This window comes from Triticum aestivum, chromosome 4A (assembly GCF_018294505.1).
Source record: "Triticum aestivum cultivar Chinese Spring chromosome 4A, IWGSC CS RefSeq v2.1, whole genome shotgun sequence".
NCBI classification, from domain to species: domain Eukaryota; kingdom Viridiplantae; phylum Streptophyta; class Magnoliopsida; order Poales; family Poaceae; genus Triticum; species Triticum aestivum.
The window spans coordinates 358,147,938-358,171,576 of NC_057803.1; positions in this window are offsets into that span (position 1 = coordinate 358,147,938).

Genomic DNA, 23,639 nt, shown 5'->3' on the forward strand with positions numbered 1-23,639 from the left:
GCAAGCAATAAAAATTGCTCTCTAAATGTGTATGACTTATTAGTGTGGGAGAAAATAAGCTTTATATGATCGTGTGATATGGAAGAAATAAAAGCGGCATACTGCATAATAAAGGTCCATATCACAAGTGGCAATATAAAGTGGCGTTCTTTCGCATTAAGATTTTGTGCATCCAACCATAAAAGCGCATGATAACCTACGCTTCCCTCTGCGAAGGGCCTATCTTTTACTTTTGTCTCCTACCTTGCATAAGAGTCATGGTGATCTTCACCCTTCCTTTTTACATTTTATCCTTTGGCAAGCACAGTATGTTGTAAAGATCCTGGTATATATGGCTAATTGGATGTGAGTTTTCATGAACTATTATTGTTGACATTACCCTTGAGGCAAAACATTGGGAGGCAAAACTATAAGCCCCTATCTTTCTCTGTGTCTGATTAAAACTCCATACCCATAAGTATTGCGTGAGTGTCAGCAATTGTGAAAGACTATATGATAGTTGAGTATGTGGACTTGCTAAAAAGCTCTTTTATATTGACTCTTTCCTATGTTATGATAAATTGCAGTTGCTCCAATGACTGAGATTATAGTTTGTTAGTTTTTCAATGAAGTTTACAATCATGCTTGAAATTGCGATTGAATTATTACTCTAGCATAAGAAATCATATGACAACAATTATGTAAGTTGCTGTTCTAAGAATGATCATGATGCCCTCATGTCCGTATTTACTTTTATCGACACCTCTATCTCCAAACACGTGGACATATTTTTCGATTTTGATTTTCGCTTTAGGACAAGCGAGGTCTAAGCTTGGGGGAGTTGATACATCCATTTTGCGTCATGCTTTTATATCGATATTTATTGCATTATGGGCTGTTATTACACATTATGTCACAATACTTATGCCTATTCTCTCTTATTTTACAAGGTTTACATAAAGATAGAGAATGCCGGCAGCTGGGATTCTAGGCTGGAAAAGGAGCAAATATTAGAGACCTATTCTGCACAGCTCCAAAAGTCCTGAAACTTCACGGAAGACGTTTTCAGAATATATAAAAAATACTGAGTGCAAGAAGTTCACTAGGGGGGCCACACCCTGCCCATGAGGGTGGGGGTGCGCCCTACCCCCCTGGGCGCGCCCCGTACCTCGTGGGCCCCCTAGTGGCCCTCCGATGTCCATCTTCTGCTATATGAAGTCTTCCGATGAGGAAAAAAATCATAAGCCATCTCCTCGGACGAAACTCCGCCGCCACGAGGTGGAACCTTGGCGGATCCAATCTAGGGCTCCGGCAGAGCTATTCTGCCAGGGAAACTTCCCTCCGGGAGGGGGAAATCATCGCCATCGTCATCACGAATGCTCCTCTCATCGGGAGAGGACAATCTCCATCAACATCTTCACCAGCACGATCTCCTCTCAAAACCCTAATTCATCTCTTGTATCCAATTCTTGTCTCCATGTCCGGGTTGGTACTAGTAGGTTGCTAGTAATGTTAATTACTCCTTGTAGTTGATGCTAGTTGGTTTATTTGGTGGAAGATCATATGTTCAGATCCTATATGCATATTAATACCCCTCTGATTATGAACATGATTATGCTTTGTGAGTAGTTACGTTTGTTCCTGAGGACATGGGAGATGTCTTGCTATTGGTAGTCATGTGAATTTGGTATTCGTTCGATATTTTGATGAGATGTATGTTGTCTCTCCTCTAGTGGTGTTATGTGAATGTCGACTACATAACACTTCACCATTATTTGGGCCTAGAGGAAGGCATTGGGAAGTAATAAGTAGATGACGGGTTGCTAGAGTGACAGAAGCTTAAACCCTAGTTTTTGCGTTGCTTCGGAAGGGGCTGATTTGGATCCATATGCTTCATGCTATGGTTAGGTTTACCTTAATACTTTTGTTGTAGTTGCGGATGCTTGCAATAGAGGTTAATCATAAGTGGGATGCTTGTCCAAGTAAGGACAGTACCCAAGCACCGGTCCACCCACATACCAAATTATCAAAGTACCGAACACGAATCATATGAACGTGATGAAAATTAGCTTGACGATATTCCCATGTGTCCTCGGGAGCGCTTTTCTCTATATAAGAGTTTGTCCAGGCTTGTCCTTTGCTACAAAAAGGATTGGGCCACCTTACCGCACTTTATTTACTTTTGTTATTTGTTGCTCGTTACAAATTATCCTATCACAAAACTATCTGTTACCACTTATTTCAGTACTTGCAGCGAATACCTTGCTGGAAACCACTTATCATTTCCTTCTACTCCTTGTTGGGTTCGACACTCTTACTTATCAAAAGGACTATGATAGATCCCCTATACTTATGGGTCATCACTGCCCACGAGCAGCGTTACTCCTCCATGCATCCCTCCGTGCAGCCGGACGGCCGCACCGCTACGGCCTCTTCCTCCCTTGCCCATTGTGGGCCGCAGAATGTGCAGGCTATGATGCTCATGGCGCGTGAGCTGTTGCATTGCCGCGCAGCCGACATTGGCTACGACACCTGGCTTGGCCGCATCACTGAGCTCGTCAACACTGCCGGAGACACCCCGACGCCCTCTCACTTGCTCTACCCTCCGCCATCTCGCGTGATACATCTCCAATGTATCTATAATTTATGAAGTATTCATGCTAATATATTATCATTCTTGGATGTTTTATAAACATTTTATAGCAACTTTATAATTTTTTGGGATTAACCTACTGACATAGTCCCAGTGCCAGTTGTTTTTTGCTTGTTTTTTACATCACAGAAAATCAATATCAAACGGAGTCCAAACACTGTGAAACTTTTTGAGTATTTTTGATGGACCAGAAGACCACCAGTGGGCCAAAGCAGCACCTGGGGGTGCCTCGAGGGGGACACAACCCATCAGGGCGTGCCTGGGGGCCCAGGCGCTCAGGTGGGTTGTGCCCACCTCGGTGGCCTCCCACACCCCCTCTTCGCCCTATAAATTCCCAAATATTCCAAAAACCCTCGGGGTAACCCTAGCTCAGAAGTTCCGCCGCCGCAAGGCTCTGTAGCCACCGAAAACCTATCTAGACCTTGTTCCGGCAGCCTGCCAGAGGGAGAATCATCTCCGGTAGCCATCTTCATCATCCCGGCGGCCACCACGATGAGGAGGGAGTAGTCCACCCTCGGGGCTGAGGGTTTACACCAGTAGCTATGTGTTTAATCCACTACAAGAATCAGACACTTTGCCGTCTGCCATGGCTGATAGCAAAGGCATGCCTGGCAGATGGTAAAGGCCTTTGCCGTCCTCCAGCAGACGGTAACAGGTCCGGCTGAATAAGCTAGGGCAAAGGGTTCTTTGCCATCCACTAGCGGACGACAAATATGAACTGGTCTTTGCTGTCAGCTAGCGGACGACAAAGGACCTGGATGGCACACGTTGCAACTTAGGGCTTCTTTGCCATCTGCTGACAAACAGCAAAGATGCAAAGTTCTTTGTCGTCTGCTAGCAGACGACAAAGAAACCATATAGGCCAGCCCAGTGCCCCCCAGGTTGCACAGGTAGCTGCCATGTGGCAGCTTTGCCATCTGCTGGCTGGTGGCAAAGCTCTTTGCCGTCTGCCAGTAGACGGCAAAGTGCCTGTATAGCCCCTATTTTTTCTTTAATTCATTCAATTTGACAAAATTTCATACATATATATATACACACATTTCAAAATAATTTCAACAAGCATACCAACAATAAGTTTCCTCCAAAACAAGTTTCCAACAAGAAGTTTCCAACCACATATCCAAATATACATACATATCAAAAAGAAGTTTCCAACAAGTTTCCATCAACAAAAAGGAAGCACAAGGAGAAGAGTACGCTTCATCAATGCAAGCTTCCTAATCTAAAGCAAAATCTACAAATTGGAAAATATGAAAGTTAGAGGAAGAAGAAGAAGACTAGCTAGAAGAAAAAGAAGAAAAGGAAGAAGAAGAATTTATCTTCTCTTTCTTTTTCTTCTCTCCTCTTCTTTATCTTCTTCTTCTAAGGTAGGTAATAATGCCATTTTTAGCTAAGCTAGGTAAAAATGCTAAGTGTGTAGGTCATTTTGGAGCTAACCTAGGTAAAATGGATCATATTGGAGTTAACCTAGGTAAACTTGGTCATTTGGGAGCTAACATAGGTAAAATGGATCATATTGGAGCTAACCTAGGTAAAATTGGTCATTTTGGAGCTAACCTAGCTAATTGTGCCATTTTTGAGTTAACTAAGCATATTATGCCATTTTTTACATAAGAAAGCTAAGTATAGGTCTTTCTTGAGCTAACCCAGGTAACTAAGCATATTAGAGCTAATTTAGTATTTTAGAGCTAACTTAGGTAAAATTGATCATTTTGGAGCTAATTGGGCTTATTATGTCATTTTCGAGGAAAATAAGATAACTATATGACATATATGAGGTTACCAAGATTGTTATGCCATTTCAAACCTAAGTAAGCTAACTATGCCATTTTTTACATTAGTAAGCTAAATGTATGTCATTATTGAGCAAACCTAGGTAACTAAGCATATTAGAGATAAATTAGCATATTAGAGCTAACTTAGGTCATTTCGGAGGGAACAAAGCTAAGTATAAATCATTTTGGAGATCAGACATACCTGACATACTTCACTCCTCCTTATTATCCTTCTCCTTCATCATCCTGATGCGCTTAGAGCTGCGAGGCAGTGGGATGTACTCTTCTACCACAATTGGCACGGTCATGTAGCCCAGCTGTGGGATCGCCGACGCCATCACCATTGCGAGGTCATTGTCAGGCACCACCACCATCACGAGGCCATCTTTAGGCAGCACATTCGCTAGGCCAGCGTCAGCCACCACCATCTCATGCCCATCGTCAGCCACCACCATCGCTTGGCCATCGTTAGCCACCACCATCGCCAGGTCATCGTCAGACAGAATAGGCTGCACCTCCTCATCCCCACTCTGCTCCTCTTCTTCCCCACTCCATTTCGGATCATCCTCGCTGCTGCTTTTGCTATAGCCAGAATTGTTGCTGCTTTTGCTATAGCCAGAGTCGCTGCTGCTGCTCCCATTGCCTAACAAAATGCAACACAGTTTTTTAACAATCAGTGTGAGACAAAGCCAAATGGAGAGGAAGAAGAGGCAGAGCATACTAGCATCGTCGTTGTCCTGGTAGCGCATGCGACACATAGTCGTGTTGAACACCTTCACGGTGAGCATGGCGTCACCGTCGTATCTGAAGACAAGGAAGTACATGTGCCACAGGTCGTAGGCACGGACGAACTACTCCTAGCAACGACACAGGTGCATGTGGTCATACCTGATCACCACCTCCATGTCCCAAATCCTATGAAGCCCGCCGCCGGCCTGTCGCAGCTTCACATTCTTTGGCCGATGGCCGCCCAGCATCTTCATAAAAGTGTCAGGCAGCCTCTACAGCGTGGGTCAAGCAGTGATGTAGCAAATAGCAGAGTTATGATAAAGAGATGGGTGAAGGGGAGATCTCTCCTTTTATATACCTGCCTCCTGGAGGAATTCTCAAGTATGTTCATGAAGAACTCGAAACCTTCCAAGTCGTAATCCGGTGTGGCAGAGCGCAGCCTGCGGTGGCGGCCTCCCCCCATCACTGATAAGCAGCAGAAGAGACCAATTAGTATATAGAACCATATCTATAAACACAGCTAGCTAGAACAATATCTATCAACTGTATCATATTTGATAAATGGACATAGTTGGAACAAAGCCAAGTTTTTAGACATGAAAGAAAACTGAGAAAAGAAAAGCAATGCACTTGTGCTCAACAACATCGACAACACTTAATTAATTTGGTAGGTTAGTTGGCAATGGCAATTGTCACCCTTCAAAACTAGGGATTTCTTTAGACATGAAAGAAAATGTTGAAAAATAGAGCATAGTAATCTAAAAATAGGGGAAAAATACACTTCTTCTTCCTCCTCTTTATCTTCTTCTTATTTTTTTCATCTTTGTTCTTTCTTCTTAACCAAAACTAAACCTGAAGTTCCTTGTGGTGTGATCACATTGGAATACCTGTGGCAACAATCATAGTTGCACCATATTTTAGGTGGCTCTAGGTTGACATACTAGAGCTGAGCACAAGATTTATCCTTGGTATGTGCATTTAGGTGGCTTTAGGTGGCTCTAGGTTAACATATTGGTGACCTATCCTTGGTATGTGGATTTTCCCCATGTCATGTTTTGTCTGCCATTTTGAGATTGAAACACACCAAGCAAACAAACATACCTCAAATCAGAAACTAAGGGAAGTGTCCTAAAATCAGTTTACTTTGTATGCAAATCAGAACAAGTACCACATCACATTACCATAGGATCCTATTACAGGAAAGGTATGGAAATGCAAGCTGGGGTAACACATTATATCAATACTGCAATCTAACATAGGATAATAGGTCTTATTTTAACTTGAGGGCTAACAACTTGAGGTTATCATTTATCAAATACACACTGAGTCCATGTTGCGAGTTTGAGGCACACACACACCTTAGCCATTGTTGAAGTAGGAGATCAGAATGACATCATGAGCATTAGCTAAACAAAACCTAAAGAAATAAGCACCTGCCAGCAAGAGAAATAAGCATCAGCTAAACGGTCTGTCAACAAATTGATCATAGATATGAAACTTTGTAATGCTCATGTTTCAACTAATAGGGATTCCAAAACTACCAAGACTCAGGCATCTCATCGACAAATAAACTTGAGGTACATTAGCAGTAATAAAATTTGATTACAAGCCAGGTGAAATGCTAACATGCATACTCATTTACTACACAAATGTATCAGATTCGGTTCCATGCAGGAGCTGGTTCATGTCTAGAAGAGGAAATGAATGCAATTATATATAGACAAAAACACATGTAGCAATGTTATACATAGCAAAACTTCAGTATTTGGTAGTATTACTAATTAAGTAAATGTGTAGACAGTGGAGCGGAACATGCATATAAATTTTACTAGATATGATCACAGATTCATATGAGGTGTGCATATAAATTTTACTCCAAAGGATCACAGAATTGCACAATCACTAGGCCTACTAATCACTTCAACTAAACCTAAAGTAAACTAAAGTAAACCTAAACTAAACCAAACCTAAAGTAAACCTAAACTAAACTTAAATAACAGAAGAAGAAAATTACAAGAGGTCTCACCGGAGCCGGGGCCGCCGGAGCGGCGGGGCGGCCGCGGGGGTGGACGAGAGGGGCTCCGGGGCGGCCGGGTAGAGGAGGGGGCGCCGGAGTGGCGGGGCGGCCACAGTGGTGGAGGAGAGGGGCGCCGGGCGGCCGGGTGGAGGAGGGGGCGCTGGAGCGGCGGAGCGGCCGTGGTGGTGGAGGAGAGGGGCACTGGGGCCGTCGGGTGGAGGAGGGGGCGCCATGGCGATGGGGGTGGCATGGGGTGGCGGCGGCTCGGGCACGGGGGCGGGGCGGCGCGGCGACGGGGATGGAGCGAGGCAGAGGAGGGGGTCGCCGAGGCGGCGGCGGCACGGGGGCTGGGTGACGTGGGCGGCTGCGGCTCGGGCACGGGGCGGAGAGACAGAGAGGGGATAGAGAGATGGGGAGCGGGCATTGTTGGCATTCTAGCTAGGGCACAGTTCTTTGCTGTCTGCTAGCAGACGGCAAAGAACCTAGCTAACGGACGTTAGTTTAGCCACTTTCTTTGCCGTCTGCTAGCAGATGACAATGAAGCTTGGCCGTCAGCTAGCGGACCACAAAGAAAGTGTTTGTCAGGTGGTTGTCGCTAGTGGGCCACCCTCACTCTTTGCCGTCTGCTAGTAGACGGCAAAGAGCTGGCCGACGACAAACATGATCTTTGCCGTTAGCTCGTTCTTTGTCGTCAGTTTTCTTTAAACTGATGGCAAAGATATTATTTGCCGTCAGCTGGCTGACGGCAAAGATCCTGATTCCAGTAGTGATGTCTCTCTCTCTCTCTCTCTCTCTCTCTCTCTCGTGTTCTTGAGCAGTCACGATCTTGATGTATCGCGAGCTTTGTTAATATAGTCAGATCATATGGTGTTTCCCCCTCTCTATTTTGTTGTGATGAATTGAGTTTTTCCCTTTGAGATTTCCTTGTTATCCGATTGAATACCTTTATGTATTGGAGAGCACTTGATATATCTATTTCATTTGAATACTCGTGGTGACAATGGGGTATCATATTGATTCACTTGATATATGTTTTGGCACTCAACTCGCGTATTCTCGAGGTGACATTGGGGTAATCTACGCATAGGGGTTGATGCATGTTCTCGTCTTTTGTTACTCCGGTAGAAACCTTGGGGCACTCTTTGAAGTTCTTTGTGTTAGATTGAGTATTAGGAATGTGAAATTATTTGGTGTTATTTTAGTACGAACTCTTGGATAGATCGATCGAAAAGAATAGCTTCGTGGTTGTTTCGTACCCTACAAATGATTTCTTTGTATGTTCTCCGCTAGATAGGAACTTTGGAGTGATTCTTCGTTGCATGTTGAGGGATGGTTATATGATCCAATTATATTACCATTGTTGAGAGATTGCACTAGCGAAAGTACGGACCCAAGGGCTCATTTTCAACCATTGCAATACCGTTGCTTTTTTATTTATTCATATTATAAAAATATATTTCTATCATCCGTATTACACTTTTATCACCAACTCTTCGCCGAACTAGTGCACCTATACAATTTGCCATTGTATTAGGTGTGTTGGGGACACAAGAGATTTCTTGTATTTGGTTCCAGGGTTGTTTGAGAGATACCATCTTCATCCTACGCGTCCCACGGATTGATAAACCTTAGGTCATCCACTTGAGGGAAAATTGCTACTGTCCTACAAAATTCTGCGCTTGGAGGCCCAACACATGTCTACAAGAATAAAGTTTTGTAGTAGACATCATCGCTCTGGGGACATGGCGCACAGCGCGCCTCCGCCACCTCCCTTGCGCTGCGACCTCGATGAGCCCCGGCGCGACCCGTCTCGCGGAGCACCCCCCAGCCCAGGATGAGTCCAGCTGCCAGATCGTTCACCACACGTCGCCTAACACACGTGTACTCCTCAAGAAATAGTGCCAGCGCCAAGATCGGATCGTCTAAGAAGTCACAGAGGCTGGGCACCAGAACCATGCCACCCTTGCGCAGTGTCCCCTCGAGCATCGTGGGCTACCGGGCCTTCACCTGCGAGTTGTGCTAGGTGGTCTAGACTACCAAGTTCAAGCCAGAGTTGCCCCGCACTACCACAACATTCCCGACCCCATGGAGTTCCTCCAACTCTACGTGCTGAGCATCGAGGCTGCGAACAGTGACGACAAGGTCATGGCGAACTGGTTCCCCATGGCCCTCAAGGACCATGCGGGCTCCTGACTCATGAACCTGCCCGAGGGGTCAATCTCTTCATGGGGAGAGCTCTCTGACCAGTTCATCGCTAACTACAAGGGCGCGTACAATCGCTGAGGGAGTCCTAGATTAGGGGGTCCCTGGGCGTCCGGGCTATGAGACATGGGCCCGACTAATGGGCCGTGAAGATACAAGATAGAAGGCCTTCTCCCATGTCCGGATAGGACTCTCCTTTGCATGGATGGCAAGCTTGGCGTTCGGATATGAAGATTCCTTTCTCTGTAAACTAACTTTGTGCAACCCTAGGCCCCTCCGGTGTCTATATAAACCGGAGGGTTTAGTTCATAGAGGCAAGAATAGTCATACATGCTAGACATCTAGGGTTTTAGCCATTACGATCTCAAGGTAGATCAACTCTTGTAACCCCTATACTCATCAAAGTCAATCAAGCAGGAAGTAGGGTATTACTTCCATTAAGAGGGCCCGAACCTAGGTAAACATCATGTCCCTTGTCTCATGTTACCTCGATCCTCAGACTCACAGTTCGGGACCCCCTACCCGAGATCGCCCGGTTTTGACATCGACATTGGTGCTTTCATTGAGAGTTCCACTATGATGTCGACAAAAGGATCGATGGCTCGATTGATCATCTACAATGATGCTGTTTTGGGGGAGACTTTCCTCCCCGGGAAATTTTTCGTATTCGGCGGCTTCGCACTACATGCCAACTCAATTGGCCACCTTGAGCAGATTGATAGCTATACCCTGGTCATCAGATTAGTTTCGGGAACCTAAATTATGTCGCTGGTATCCGAGGAGACTTGATCTTCGAAGGGTTCGCGGCCCCGACCATGGCTCTGGCCCTAGAGCCGGAGTAAACTACCAGGTCCGAAGATGGGAGTCTGGAGCCCACCGGACTCTCCGTTGCAAACTGAATTATAGAGGATCTGGAGGCAATCGTGTCCACGACAAAGTTGGAATTAGTCCAGGTTCACCCTATCATTGGAAGGCCGGACTCGTCCCCGGACTCCAGATCCAAACTTTCGAAGTCCGTGCCAAGTAGGTAGGGCTAGGAGGCTTTCATCCCAGCCAGCCCCACGGACTCTCGCTTCCACGTCCAAACCTCGCTCTTAAACAAGGAACTGGACTTAATGCGATCCCTCGCTATTACAGAGGAATCACTTCCGAACTACGCCTGGCCCGGACTAGGGGCTGAGAGCAGGGAATTTTACGTCCCACCCACCACCCACTTCATAGCCATTGTCGAAGACTTAACCGACATGCTAGATTATGCCTCCGAAGACATCGACGGCATGGACGACGATGCCGGAGACGAACAAGGCCAAAGCCTGCCGATTACTGGACGTTGGACGACCACCTCCACATATGACGTATATATGGTGGACACACCCAAAGAGGACGACGACAAGAAGGATCCGGTTGAGGACAAGCCTGGTAAAGCACCTCCGAAGCGTCAACGTCAGCTGCGCACTCAAAATCGCGTCATGAAAAAGACAACAATACCGGCAGCGGAGACAATAACACTCTGGAGAATGCCGAAAACCCCGAAGCCCCTGTCAAGACAACATAATAGGATGATTGGGAGGATAGGCAAGTTAACCCCAACGATCTGGTCGGGAACGAGGACTCAGAGGATAGTAACTATCTACGGATCTTCGAGGAGGATGTGAGCCTCGGCGGTGAAGACTTCATCATGCCGGAGGAACCCCTCAAACAAGACCGCTTTAAGCACCGACTAATCTCCACTGCGAGAAGCCTAAAAAAGCAGCAGCAGCAGCTCCAAGCCGAATAGGATACACTCAACAACAGGTGGACACAAGTCCTAGCCGCCGAAGAGTATGTCCTTCAGCGCCCAACTAAGAGTTATCCGAAGCGTTGGGTAGTTCAACAATTCGACGATGAGGCTGTCAAGACCATACCGTCAAGACACGACCGTGCTGATGAACCAGACCGGCTGCCATGTGGGCGCGATAAAGTGGCCACCTATGTCAAACAGCAACCCGCACCACCTCACCGTAAAGGCAGAGAGACAACAGCTCCAAGATACACCTGCGACCTATGGCAGGACCTGGACAATAAAGCAGGCCAAGCCAGATCAATCTATGGATTGAGGGGGCGAGCTTCAACGTGCGAAGACGGCCGTCAGGCCTGGAGCAGCAGGCAGAACCTCACTCAGGCCGAAAACTGCATATGGACATCATCCGAACTGCGTCGCGACATCGCCAGATACAGAGGCGCCGCACACCCCTATGCTTCATCGATGAGGTAATGGACCATGAGTTCCTAGAAGGGTTTAAACCCGTAAACATAGAATCATACGATGGAACGACTGATCCCACAGTATGGATCGAAGATTTCCTTCTCCATATCCACATGGCCCACGGTGACGATCTCCATGCCATGAAGTACCTCCCCCTAAAACTTAAATGGACAACATGACACTGGTTAAACAGCCTCCCAGAAAACTCTATTGGTAGCTGGGAAGATTTGGAAGATGCCTTTAGAGACAACTTCCAAGGCACCTATGTTCGGCCTCCAAATGCTGATGATCTTAGTCACATTGTCCAGCAACCCGGAGAGTCAGCCCGGAAACTCTGGACTAGGTTCTTAATTAAAAAGAAGCAAATTCTCGATTGTTCAGAAGCCGAAGCCCTCGCGGCCTTTAAACAGACCGTCCGTGCTGAGTGCCTCACCTGACACCTCGGCCAAGAAAAGCCAAAGTCTATGGCAACCCTCACCGCACTCATGACCCGCTTTTGCGCGGGAGAAGACAGCTGGCTTGCTCATAGAAGCAATAGTACCAGCGACCCTGGCAGCTCCGAAGCCAAAGATGGCAAGCCAAAAATGCAACAAACACAAGCATCGAAGCAATAACGAAGATACCGAAGACACCACGGTCAACTCCGGATTTAGTGGCTCTAAACTCGGTTAGCGGAAGAAGCCATTCAAAGGAAACAAGGATGGTCCATCTAGTTTGGAAAGTATACTCAATCAGCCCTACCAGATTCATGTCACCCCTGACAAGCCTGCCAATCACACCAACAGTAATTGTTGGGTCTTCAAATAGGCTGACAAGCTAAATGCCGAACACAAGGGGAAAGGGCCGCCTAGCGAGGACGATGATGAAGAGCCTCGCCCACCGAACACAGGGGGACAGAAGAAATTCGCCCCAAGGTAAAAACGGTGAATATGATATATGCTACACATATCCCCAAAAGGGAGCGCAAGCGCGCACTAAGGGACGTCTATGCCATAGAGCCAGTCACCCCAAAATTCATCCCATGGTCATCCTGTCCAGTCACTTTTGATTGCAGGGACAACCTGACCAGTATCCGTCATGGAGGTTAGGCAGCATTGGTCCTCGACCCAATTATCGATGGATTCCATCTCATGCGCATCCTCATGGACGGCAGTAGCAGCCTTAATCTGCTTTATCAGGACACCGTTCGCAAGATGGGTATCGATTCATCAAGAATCAAGCCCACTAAAACTAAATTTAAAGGAGTACTACCCGGTGTAGAGGCCTGTTGCACAGGGTCCATAACACTGGAGGTAGTCTTCGGTTTGCAGGACAATTTCCGTAAAAAGACTTGATCTTCAATATCGCCCCTTTCCGCAGTGGCTATGACGCACTGCTCGGAAGAACCGCCTTCGCCCGCTTCAATGCGGTCCCGCACTACGCTTACTTAAAGCTCAAAATGCCTGGACCCCACGGTGTTATTACAGTTAATGGAAACATGGAGCGCTCCCTCCGTACTGAGGAGCATACCACGGCCCTTGCGGCCGGAGCACAGGGTGGCCTTATCAAGCCAAATACTACTTCGGCAGTCAAGCCCCCGGAGACTACCAAATGAGTTTGGTCTACCCCACAGAGCGATAGTCCGGCTCGCCCAGAGCTGATTAGCAATTCGGCCTCCGTCACAAACCCAACTAGATAGCGGCATACGTACCGTGCGTACATAACTACGCACTAAAGATACCATGGCCAAGGATGGCGGCATACTAAAAACAAAGTCCACGGTATGGCTCGATCCTATCCGGACCTTCATATCCTTTAACTTTTTCTTCTTGTTTCTCTTTTTCAGGTTCTTTACAACCCACATCACTTTATAGTGATAACAAGGGCCCATGTTTAGGCCCCTTATGAATACTTGATCGTTAATCCTCTCAAAGGATCATACACCAAGGTGCAAAGCGGCACAGACGTGCGGTAGAGTGTCCAAGGGATCTTCAAGATCATCTTTCCTTTCAGGACCTATATACAACTTTCCCTTGTTCTCTGGATGTAAAATAGCTTGATGCTTATGGCATCTTATGTAAAACTACGTTTTGACGTACCAATCAAACTATAATGGAAACAGTTTTCGCCCAACCTTGCTCGGTATTGGCTTATTTCTTAATCTGTTCTCCCACTTTACGTCGTATTGGCATACACACCTCGGTACGACTTAAATTGCCAGGGGCTTTATTCAATCGTATACATTTTCGAAAACAAAAAAGTCCAAGCTCTTTTGTAGTATGCTTCGGCATCCCGAATAAGGCACTATATGCATCGGCTCCAAATCATGTCTTTGGTCAATAGTTGGGTTGCCTGGCTCCTGTGATGACCACCTTACATTCCGCTTGTTCGACTAAGGTAGTAAAGGGAGAACTACTGTGATTGTGTTTCTGCTTCGTCCGGTCAAAGACCTTAGTAGAGAAAGCTGAAAACTGACTGTCATGATGTGGTGAGAGCTGGTCAGCAATTCGGCGACCTACTAAATCTCTAGTGATTTCTTCCATATTACACGAAGGACTGGCTCTTTCCAGTCACGTGCTTAAGGCATCCATGTTCGGATAGCCGCACACGCACCAGGGGCTATATCATAGTACCATTGTCAAACTCCTATGGTTAAGTGAGAGTAATAAAGCCGCATAGTCTGATTGCCTGGTTCTCCGCACTAACACCTCCTTCACGAACCAAGACGTTGGGTCATGTGTGGTTATGTGCTAAACCGAACACCCCAGTAGTATCTACGTGGGGGCTGAAGCCGATGACTGGCAAACTCTCGGGGATAAAAATGGCCGCACAGGAGGAAAAACACATTAAAATAAATAGCATAAATATATTTCAAAGTTTTTTGCTCATACAAACACCTAGGCATTTCAGATACATTCACTCGAATACAATTTCCTTCGAACATTGGCCCTCTATCAAGCGGGCACCCTCTAGGACGTCTTCAAAATAGCACTCTGGTGTGTGATGATCCTTGCCTCCGGGCAGACCCTCAACCACCACGATGGCGACATTCATTTTCTCCCAGTGTATCTTGACATGGGAAAAAGCCAGCCGCACACCTTCTATACACGACGGCCACTTGACCACGTCAATACAGGGCAGCGCATCAACAAGTCGTTGCACCAGGACAAAATAGTTGCTGGGGACAGGTTCAGCCGGCCATAGCTGGACTATGGCTTCCCTCATGGCCAATCCGGACGTCCTATGCAACTTGGACCACTGCGCCATCTAGTCATTGAACAATGATGGGTCCTCCTGCACCGCAAACTGTGACCAGAATAGTTTCTCCATCGTAATACCCTCCTGGGCCTGGAAGAACTACGCAGCGTCAGCAGTACTCTTTGGAAGATCCGCAAAGGTATCTGGTGCAACCCATAGTCGAGTGAGCAAGATATACTTCTGATTGCCGAATTTACTCTGTAAAAGAAAAAGGCTTACCAACCGCTATCTGTCTGGCCTACTTGATCTCTTCGCGCACCACTCAGGATTCGGTCCGCGCGCCACTCGACCTCTTTAGGGGCCTTGGCAAGGTTGGTCGCTTGGGCTCTATTATTCTCCTCTAGGGACTCACACTTATTGGCGGCATCCTTGAGTACCTGCTCCACTTCGGTTACCCGCTCCACATATTGGCAGCGGACGACCTTCTCGCACTTCAGGTCCTCGGTCACTTTATCAGCGGCAGCTTGTTTACCCTTGCCTACTCCTTGACCTGGGCAAGCTCACCCCTACCGCAGCAGCACTGCCGACAATCATACACATTGCAGCGCATGAGCTTTGAATCAAGATCCACATATTAATACATGCATGAATGAAATATTCCGAAGCATACATTGGGCTTCATCAAATTTCTTATTGATATGGACAAGATCCTCATCAGCTAGCCCCAGCTTACGTTTGAGCTGGAGACTTCGGCGGTCTGGGCGGTTGCCACTAGGAGCGAAGCCTACATTTTACGATATAATAGTACATTATCTCCTGCGAATATTCTCGATCCTCTATTTGCTCTTTTTCAAAGAAGGACCAGAGTCTCAGGGGCTACTATCTATGCACAGTCATCTTTTACATATGAAAAGCAGTCAGGTATATTACATCGCATACCTCGAAGCCTATTAGTAGGCTCCTAATGGCCTCGTTCAGCCCGCTCTTGGCGGACTGAACCTTCTCAATCACCACACCCATCAGGGTGTCGTGCTCCTCCATGATGGAAGCACGTTGCAGTTCCTCCATCAGTGTGTTCGTCTCCTCCGGATTAATGGAGGTTTCCGTGGAAGTCCGCACTCCCTCCTCTTGTGCGGGGGGTCGCCTATTTGATATCGGAGCCACTTGGGTTTCCAGAATAGAGTCCGGCTGGGGGCCGGACTGGTTAAGGCCCCCGCCGTCAGTCCTCGTGGGGACTGCTCCCCCCGTGTTTTCGGCAGCCTCCCGTACCGCTCTGTGGCCCGGAGAGGCCCTTCACAACACTTCGGTGTCGTCGGTGGTGATAGGAGGGGAGGCTCGTGAGGAAGACTCGCTCTCCATCATCTTCGGGTCCCAAGAATTCCCCTCTGATGATTGTTGGGGGAGATCGTGGGCCGGACTGCACCATATAACATGTTAAATTACAGTCATAAAGAGTGGATGTATGAAGGGCACCCTCGTATACTTATGATGCGGCAAGGGGCTTCGGCCTGGGGTGCCACTTTTGGATGGCGTCAGCATCCAAATACGAGCCAACCGGGAGGGATATCTTCTCTCTTTTGGGTGCCTCCGCTTCTGGAGCTACAAAGGCCGCCCTTTTCTTCCTTCTGCCCTTAGGGGAGAATTGTTCTCTTCCCCCTCCTCCTCCTCTTCATCCTCATCTTCCTCATGGGAGGAATGAGTTTCGGTCTCTCCGGACACTGTGTCGGAAGTACCCTTTCGGTGGATGCCACCTTTGGCCTCCTTGCTCTTTTTCTTGGCCTTTTTCTCCGGCGCCTAATAGGGCGCTGAAACCAGCATCTTCATTAATAGAGGATCATCTGGGTTTTCGTGGAGGGAAGCCGAACACCTGATTCGCTCCGCCTTCTTTGTCCAGCCCTGTTATACGGCGAAAGTCTCAATACAACCCTTTTTCGATTGAGGAACTGAGTTGTGTTCGGACATATGGCACTTACCGGGGAAGCCGGATGATTGCATTCAAGGCCGATGTCTTCGGACGTTTGTGGCCACAACTTTTGAGTCTTGAAGAGTAGCTTTTTCCAGATTGCTTCGTGTTTTGTGCCAAAAAATCGCTGCAGGGTCCGCGGAGAGGCCGGCGTTGGCAGGGAAGGGTTCGATGGATGAGCATCACCTGGATCACGTCAGTGAGGCTGGTACCCTTCTCTATGATATTTTTGATGTGCTTTTGCAGCCTCAACACCTCGTCGGATGATCCCCAATCCAGAGCCTTGTTGGTCCACGATGCGAGCCGCAGCGGGGGTCCGGATCTGAAAGCAGGAGCGACCACCCACTTGGTGCCGCGAGGTTTGGTGATGTAGAACCACTCCTTCTGCCACGTCTTGACGGTCTCCATGAAAGCCCCTCTCGGCCAGGTGACATTGGGGAGCTTGCTCACCATGGTGCCGCCGCAATCCACGTGCTCTCCGTCGACCACCTTCGGCTTCACGTTGAAAGCCTTAAGCCACATGCCGAAGTGTGGGGGATGCGAAGGAGTGCTTCACACACAATGATGAATGCCGAGATGTGGAGGATGGAGTTTGGGGATAGATCATGGAAATCTAGCATGTAATAGAACATGACTTGAACAAAGGGGTGAAGGGGAAACCCTAGTCCGCGAAGAAAATGAGGGAGGAACACAACACTCTCACTGGGCTCTGGAGTGGGGATATCTTGCTCTTTAGCTGGGAGCCTGTGTCTGATTTCCGCGGTCAAGTACCTCACCTCCCGAATCTCCTTGATGTCCTTCTCCATTACGGAGGAGGCCACCCACTTGCCTTGAGATCCGGATCTGGACATGGCTGGAGTGTTTGGTGGGAACGGAAAAGATTGAATCTTGTGCGCTAGAGCTCGAGGGCGGATGGGCTGAGGAATAAGAAGGCGTGGGGTAGAAAGATGGATCCTTATCCTCCTATAAAGGAAGTGAATATCAAGCACCCCCCACAGGCCATAAAACTCGCCTATTCCCAAGGGGTCATGCAAACGGCACGATTGGATTACCCAAACCCGTATTGATGAGAATCCCGCAATAAGGGGACACAATCTCTGTTTTGAGAAGACGTGTCAATAGAGGTCACACCTCGAGGTGCGAAGCGGGAGGCTACAAAATGGTTTGAAATAATGATAAGGCCAGAACATAACGTCTCGCCGAAAAAGCCGTCAGTGGGCATGGCTTGTTTTGTTTAAGTATTTCACCTTTTGGATCAGGGTTGTAACTGATTATACAGATCCGTATATAGTTCTTTTGTTCAGCTACCTTGGAGTATTTAGAGGAGGAACCTACCTTGCAATGCCGAAGACAATCTGCGCGCTGGACACATCATCATTGAAGCCTGGTTCAGGGGATACTGAGGGAGTCCTAGATTAGGGGGTCCCCAGGCGTCCGGGCTATGAGACATGGGCCGGACTTATGGGCCGTGAAGATACAAGATAGAAGGCTGTAACACCCAGGATGTAACTTGCCATATTTGTAACTCTGACTCTTGCCATTCTCGGCTCTAAGTTATGAGATTCCCTTCGTGGTTGGGTTTTTGTTTTCATTTTGCATTATGTTCATGTCTTGCATTTCATATCATGTCATCATGTGCATCTCATTTGCATACGTGTTCGTCTCATGCATCCGAGCATTTTCCCCGTTGTCTGTTTTGCAATCCGACACTCCCACATGCACCGGTGCACCCCTCTTGTCTCCTTCCGTGAGCGGGTGTTAAACATTCTCCGAATGGACCGAGATTTCTCAAGTGGCCGTGGTACACCACCCGTAGACCACCTGTCAAATTCCGTTACATTTGGAGTCTGTTTGATGCTCCAACGGTTAACGGGGTAAGCGCAAAGGCCTCTTGTGTGTTGCAGCCCAACACCCCTCCAAAACAGCCCAATAACCCATCTAAACCATCTCCATGTCCTCTGTCATCGGATCACGATCGTGTGGGCGAAATCTACACCTCATTTGGACACTCCAAACTCCCCCTACCTATAAATATGTGCACTCCTCCAAAATCCCAGGTCCCGAAACCCTACCCGCACCTCTCTCTGCCGCCGGACACGTCCGGATCGGACCGGACGTGTCCGCCACCGCGCCTACACCAACCGGAGCCTACCACGTGGCAGACCGCCGTCGCCCACCGCCGTCGGCCCGCGAGCCCGAGGCAGGCCCGCCCAGCCCATCCGCCTCGCTACCCCGCGCCTACTTTGCCCTCGCCGCCCGACGCCGCCGTGGCTTCGCCGCGCCGCCGCGCCCCCTCCTTGCTGGCCGACGTCGAGCCCGTGCCTCCCCGTCGCCCAAGGTCGGCGCCCCGCGCCTGCTTCGCCCTTGCAGCGCCTCCCTCCTCCATCTCCGGCTAGATTCGGCAGCGGGAGGGCCGGATCCGGCGAGCACGAGCTCCGGCGACCATCTCTCCAACTCCGGTCGCCGTCCCCGTCTGCTCCGGTGAACTTCGAACCGATGCTCGCAACCCTAAATCCGTTTTCGGGAGGTGATTTTCGTCTAAGTCCTTATACCTGTTATTTTCATGCCATGTTCTTCGCCTCATACCTCCGCGCTTGTTGCTCCGAATCATGCATATGATATATTGATTTGTTCATCTCGTTGAGCTCTTCACGTTAGAAGCATTTCCATGCATGTTACTGTCTGTTATGATGTCATTTTCATTGATGCAAGAGGGCTATAAAATGTTAACTGCTGTTACTTATCATATCATGGTGACTTGTCATTTTTGTCACATTTGATGTCTGCATCGTATGAGTTTGAGGTCTACATGTGTTTTGATCTACACTATGCCATCTTGACAGGGGTGTTTGTCTTGTATTTTTGTTATCTATGTGGCAACTAGCACAAGCATGCAAACTAGGCTTCATGATGTTGCTGTTTTCAGGGACTTAGGATTTTGCTAAGTCCTTTTACCTGCTGTTATTTTTATGCCGTGTAAACATGATGCTACAGTGATATCCATGCTTATTTTGAGATACTTCAGTAAGGATGTTTTGAACATGTGGTTATGCTATATCCATCCATGTCCCTATTTGCAATTATGGAGTGACCTAGCATGCCTTGTTCTTGCTCTACTTTTGCTATAAAATGTTCCTGGCAGAATGTTAACATGTTAATCAATTTTTCCATGGTTGTTGCTAGTGATCCGTGCATTCTATGAACTTTCTCTTTCCATGGTTAGCTTAATGAACATGTCATCTTACTATTGGTATGCTTATTTTTTCATGCAATGCTTTGTAGTGAGTGATTTGAGCTCGTAAAGTTGCTATCATAATTCTGTTTATGCCATGCTCTGTTTTTCTGCTAAGTATGAAACTGTTAATAAAACTTGCTATGTTTACATGAGTGCCATCATATCTTATGTGCCTTTTTGGCTCATGATCGATAAGGGACTTTTGATCTCTGCATCTAGTAGAATCATGCCATGCCTTTGTTTGCTATTATATATTCCTGTAGCATGTTGTTTGCTTGCTCTAAACAGTGCTTCCTGGTGTTGTTGTTGACATGTTAGTATTTTCACTAAGTCTGTGATGCTGATATCTTTTGCACTTTTGCCATGCTTGTTTGAACCTACTCTTGTGTGATTAGCTCAGTGTTCATGTTTTGTCAAGCATCTCTTGTACATCACTTCCATATACTTTGTTGCTATGTTGGAGTGCAGTAGCTTAGTTTCTTGTTGCATTCTAAGTGGCATCGTGCTGTTAACCGCAGATTAGCATCAACCTTGTTTTGCTTGCCATTTGCAAACCGTGCATCCGATTCCGGTGATCTTTATATTGATTTAAACCAAAATCATCTCATCTTTCCAGCGGCACACTTGGTTTGCCAAGTTGATGCCTTGATCATTATTTCCCTTTCGGAGCATGCATATGCATTTTATATCATGCCATGTATTGCATCATCTTGCTTGTGCATTGCACCGTGATTGATTGTTGGTCCTTTTCTTGTGTTATTGCTTTGGGTAGAGCCGGGAGACGAGTACGTGACCGAGGAACCTGTTGAGTACGCTAACGAGGATCAAGCTCTTGCAACTCTGAGAACATTGCAGGCAAGATGACCATACCCTCGAAATCACTTCTGTCTTTGCTTGCTAGTTGCTCGCTCTATTGCTATGTCATGCTACCTACCACTTGCCATATCATGCCTCCCATATTGCCATGTCAAGCCTCTAACCCACCTTTCCTAGCAAACCGTTGTTTGGCTATGTTACCGCTTTTACTCAGCCCCTCTTATAGCGTTGCTAGTTGCAGGTGAAGATGAAGCTTGTTCCGTGTTGGAACATGGATATTTATAGGATATCATTATTATATCTTATTTACTTTAATGCATATATATACTTGGTAAAGGGTGGAAGGCTCGGCCTTATGCCTGGTGTTTTGTTCCACTCTTGCCGCCCTAGTTTCCGTCATACCGGTGTTATGTTCCTTGATTTTGTGTTCCTTACGCGGTTGGGTGTTATGGGAACCCCTTGACAGTTCGCTTTGAATAAAACTCCTCCAGCAAGGCCCAACCTTGGTTTTAACATTTTCCACCTAAGCCTTTTTCCCTCGGGTTCCGCGGACTCAAGGGTCATCTTTATTTTAAACCCCCGGGCCAGTGCTCCTCTGAGTGTTGGTCCAAACTGGGCGATGTCCGGCGCCCCTTGGGCAACCAGGGTCTATGCCAACCCGACGTCTTGCCCATCCGGTGTGCCCTGAGAACGAGATACGTGCGACGCCTATCGGGATTTTTCCGCACATCGGGTGGCTTTGCTGATCTTGTTTTACCATTGTCGACATGTCTTGTAACCGGGATTCCGAGGCTGATCGGGTCTTCCCGAGAGAAGGAATATCCTTCGTTGACCGTGTGAGCTTGTGATGGGCTATGTTGGGACACCCCTGCAAGGTATAAAATTTCGAGAGTCGTGTCCGCGGTTATGTGGCAGATGGGAATTTGTTAATATCCGGTTGTAGAGAACTTGACACTTAACTTAATTAAAATGAATCAACCGCGTGTGTAGCTGTGATGGTCTCTTTTCGGCAGAGTCCGGGAAGAGAACACGGTCTCGTGTTATGCTTGAACGTAAGTAGCTTCAGGATCACTTCTTGATCACTTATAGTTTCTTGATCGTGCGTTGCTTCTCTTCTCGCTCTCATTTGTGTATGTTAGCCACCATATATGCTTAGTGATTGTTGCAGCTTCACCTCACTACCTTCTCCTACCCATAAGCTTAAATAGTCTTGATCTCGCGGGTGTGAGATTGGTGAGTCCTCGTGACTCACGGATTCTTCCAAACAGTTGCAGGTGCCGAGGATACCAGTGCAGGTGATGATGTTGAACTCAAGTGGGAATTCGATGAAGACTCGGGTCGCTATTATGTTTCCTTTCCTGATGATCAGTAGTGGAGCCTAGTTGGGATGATCGGGGATCTAGCATTTGGGGTTGTCTTCTTTTATTTTGGTTTCGTAGTCGGACCTTTGATTGTACTTTGGATGATGTATGGATTAATTATGTATTGTGTGAAGTGGCGATTGTAAGCCGACTCTTTATCCCTTTCTTATTCAGTACATGGGATGTGTGAAGATTACCCCTCTTGCGACAAGCCTACCATGCGGCTATGCCTCTAAGTCGTGCCCCGACACGTGGGAGATATAGCCGGATTGTGGGTGTTACAAAGGCCTTCCCCCGTGTCCGGACAGGACTCTCCTTTTTGCGTGGATTCCATGCTTGGCATTCGGATATGAAGATTCCTTTCTCTGTAAACCGACTCTGTGCAACCCTAGGCCCCTCCAGTGTCTATATAAACCGGAGGGTTTAGTACGTAGAGGCAATAATAATCATATAGGCTAGACATCTAGGGTTTTAGCCATTACGATCTCGAGGTAGATCAACTCTTGTAACCCCTATACTCATCAAAGACAATCAAGCAGGAAGTAGGGTATTACCTCCATTAAGAGTGCCCGAACATGGGTAAACATCGTGTCCCTTGTCTCCTGTTACCTCTGATCCTCAAACGCACAGTTCGGGACCCCCTACCCGGGATCGGCCGGTTTTGACACCGACAATCGCCTCTTACCATCAACGACCTGCGGCGCGAGCGAAAGCGCCCTCGAGAGACCCTTTGTAAGAAAATCCAATGCTTCAGCTAGGTGCGCTACAAGATGTCGTGCGCTTTTGACGAGGCCATCATCTCGGCGATCTCCACCGGTGTCACGGACATCAGGATGTGCAAGAAGCTTGCCATCAACGATGATTTGGACTCGATGTTGTACCTGTTTAACCTCGCCGACAAGTGCGCCAAGGCTGAGGAAGGCCGCCTCTTCATCCACAACGACCCCAACGCCATGCCAGACGAAAGCAAGGCCAAGGGCACAGACGTCAAGCACAAGGGCCCATCCATGGTGGCAGCGGAGCCTGAGCAGAAGTGTAACCGTGACCGCGGCGAGCTAGAGCAGGACAAATGCCTGTTCTACATCTACCACAACATGCACACCCACAACACTGAAGACTGCCAAGAGCTCAAGTCACTCCGCGACAAGTGCTTGGAATGTCGAGGAGACCGCGACGACCGTGGCACCGGTCGCAGAGACGGCCGTGGCGGCGGCCGATGGGACAACCGCAACAATAGTGGCAACCCTAGCTAGGGATGGCGCGATTAGCCTCGTGAGGGCTCCTGGCGCGACCAGCCTCCCGAGGCGCATCCTCAGGCCAACGCTTCCCTTTCATCGCTGTTGCCGCCACCCAGGAGGAACGACATCAACCAGCTCGACGAGGGGGCTGGGGGCTACTAAGAACCTCGTGTGGTGGCCTGTATTCTTGGGGGAGCTCAGGCCCCCGCATCTAACCGCCTCTTCAAGCAGTTCTCTAGCGAGGTGAAC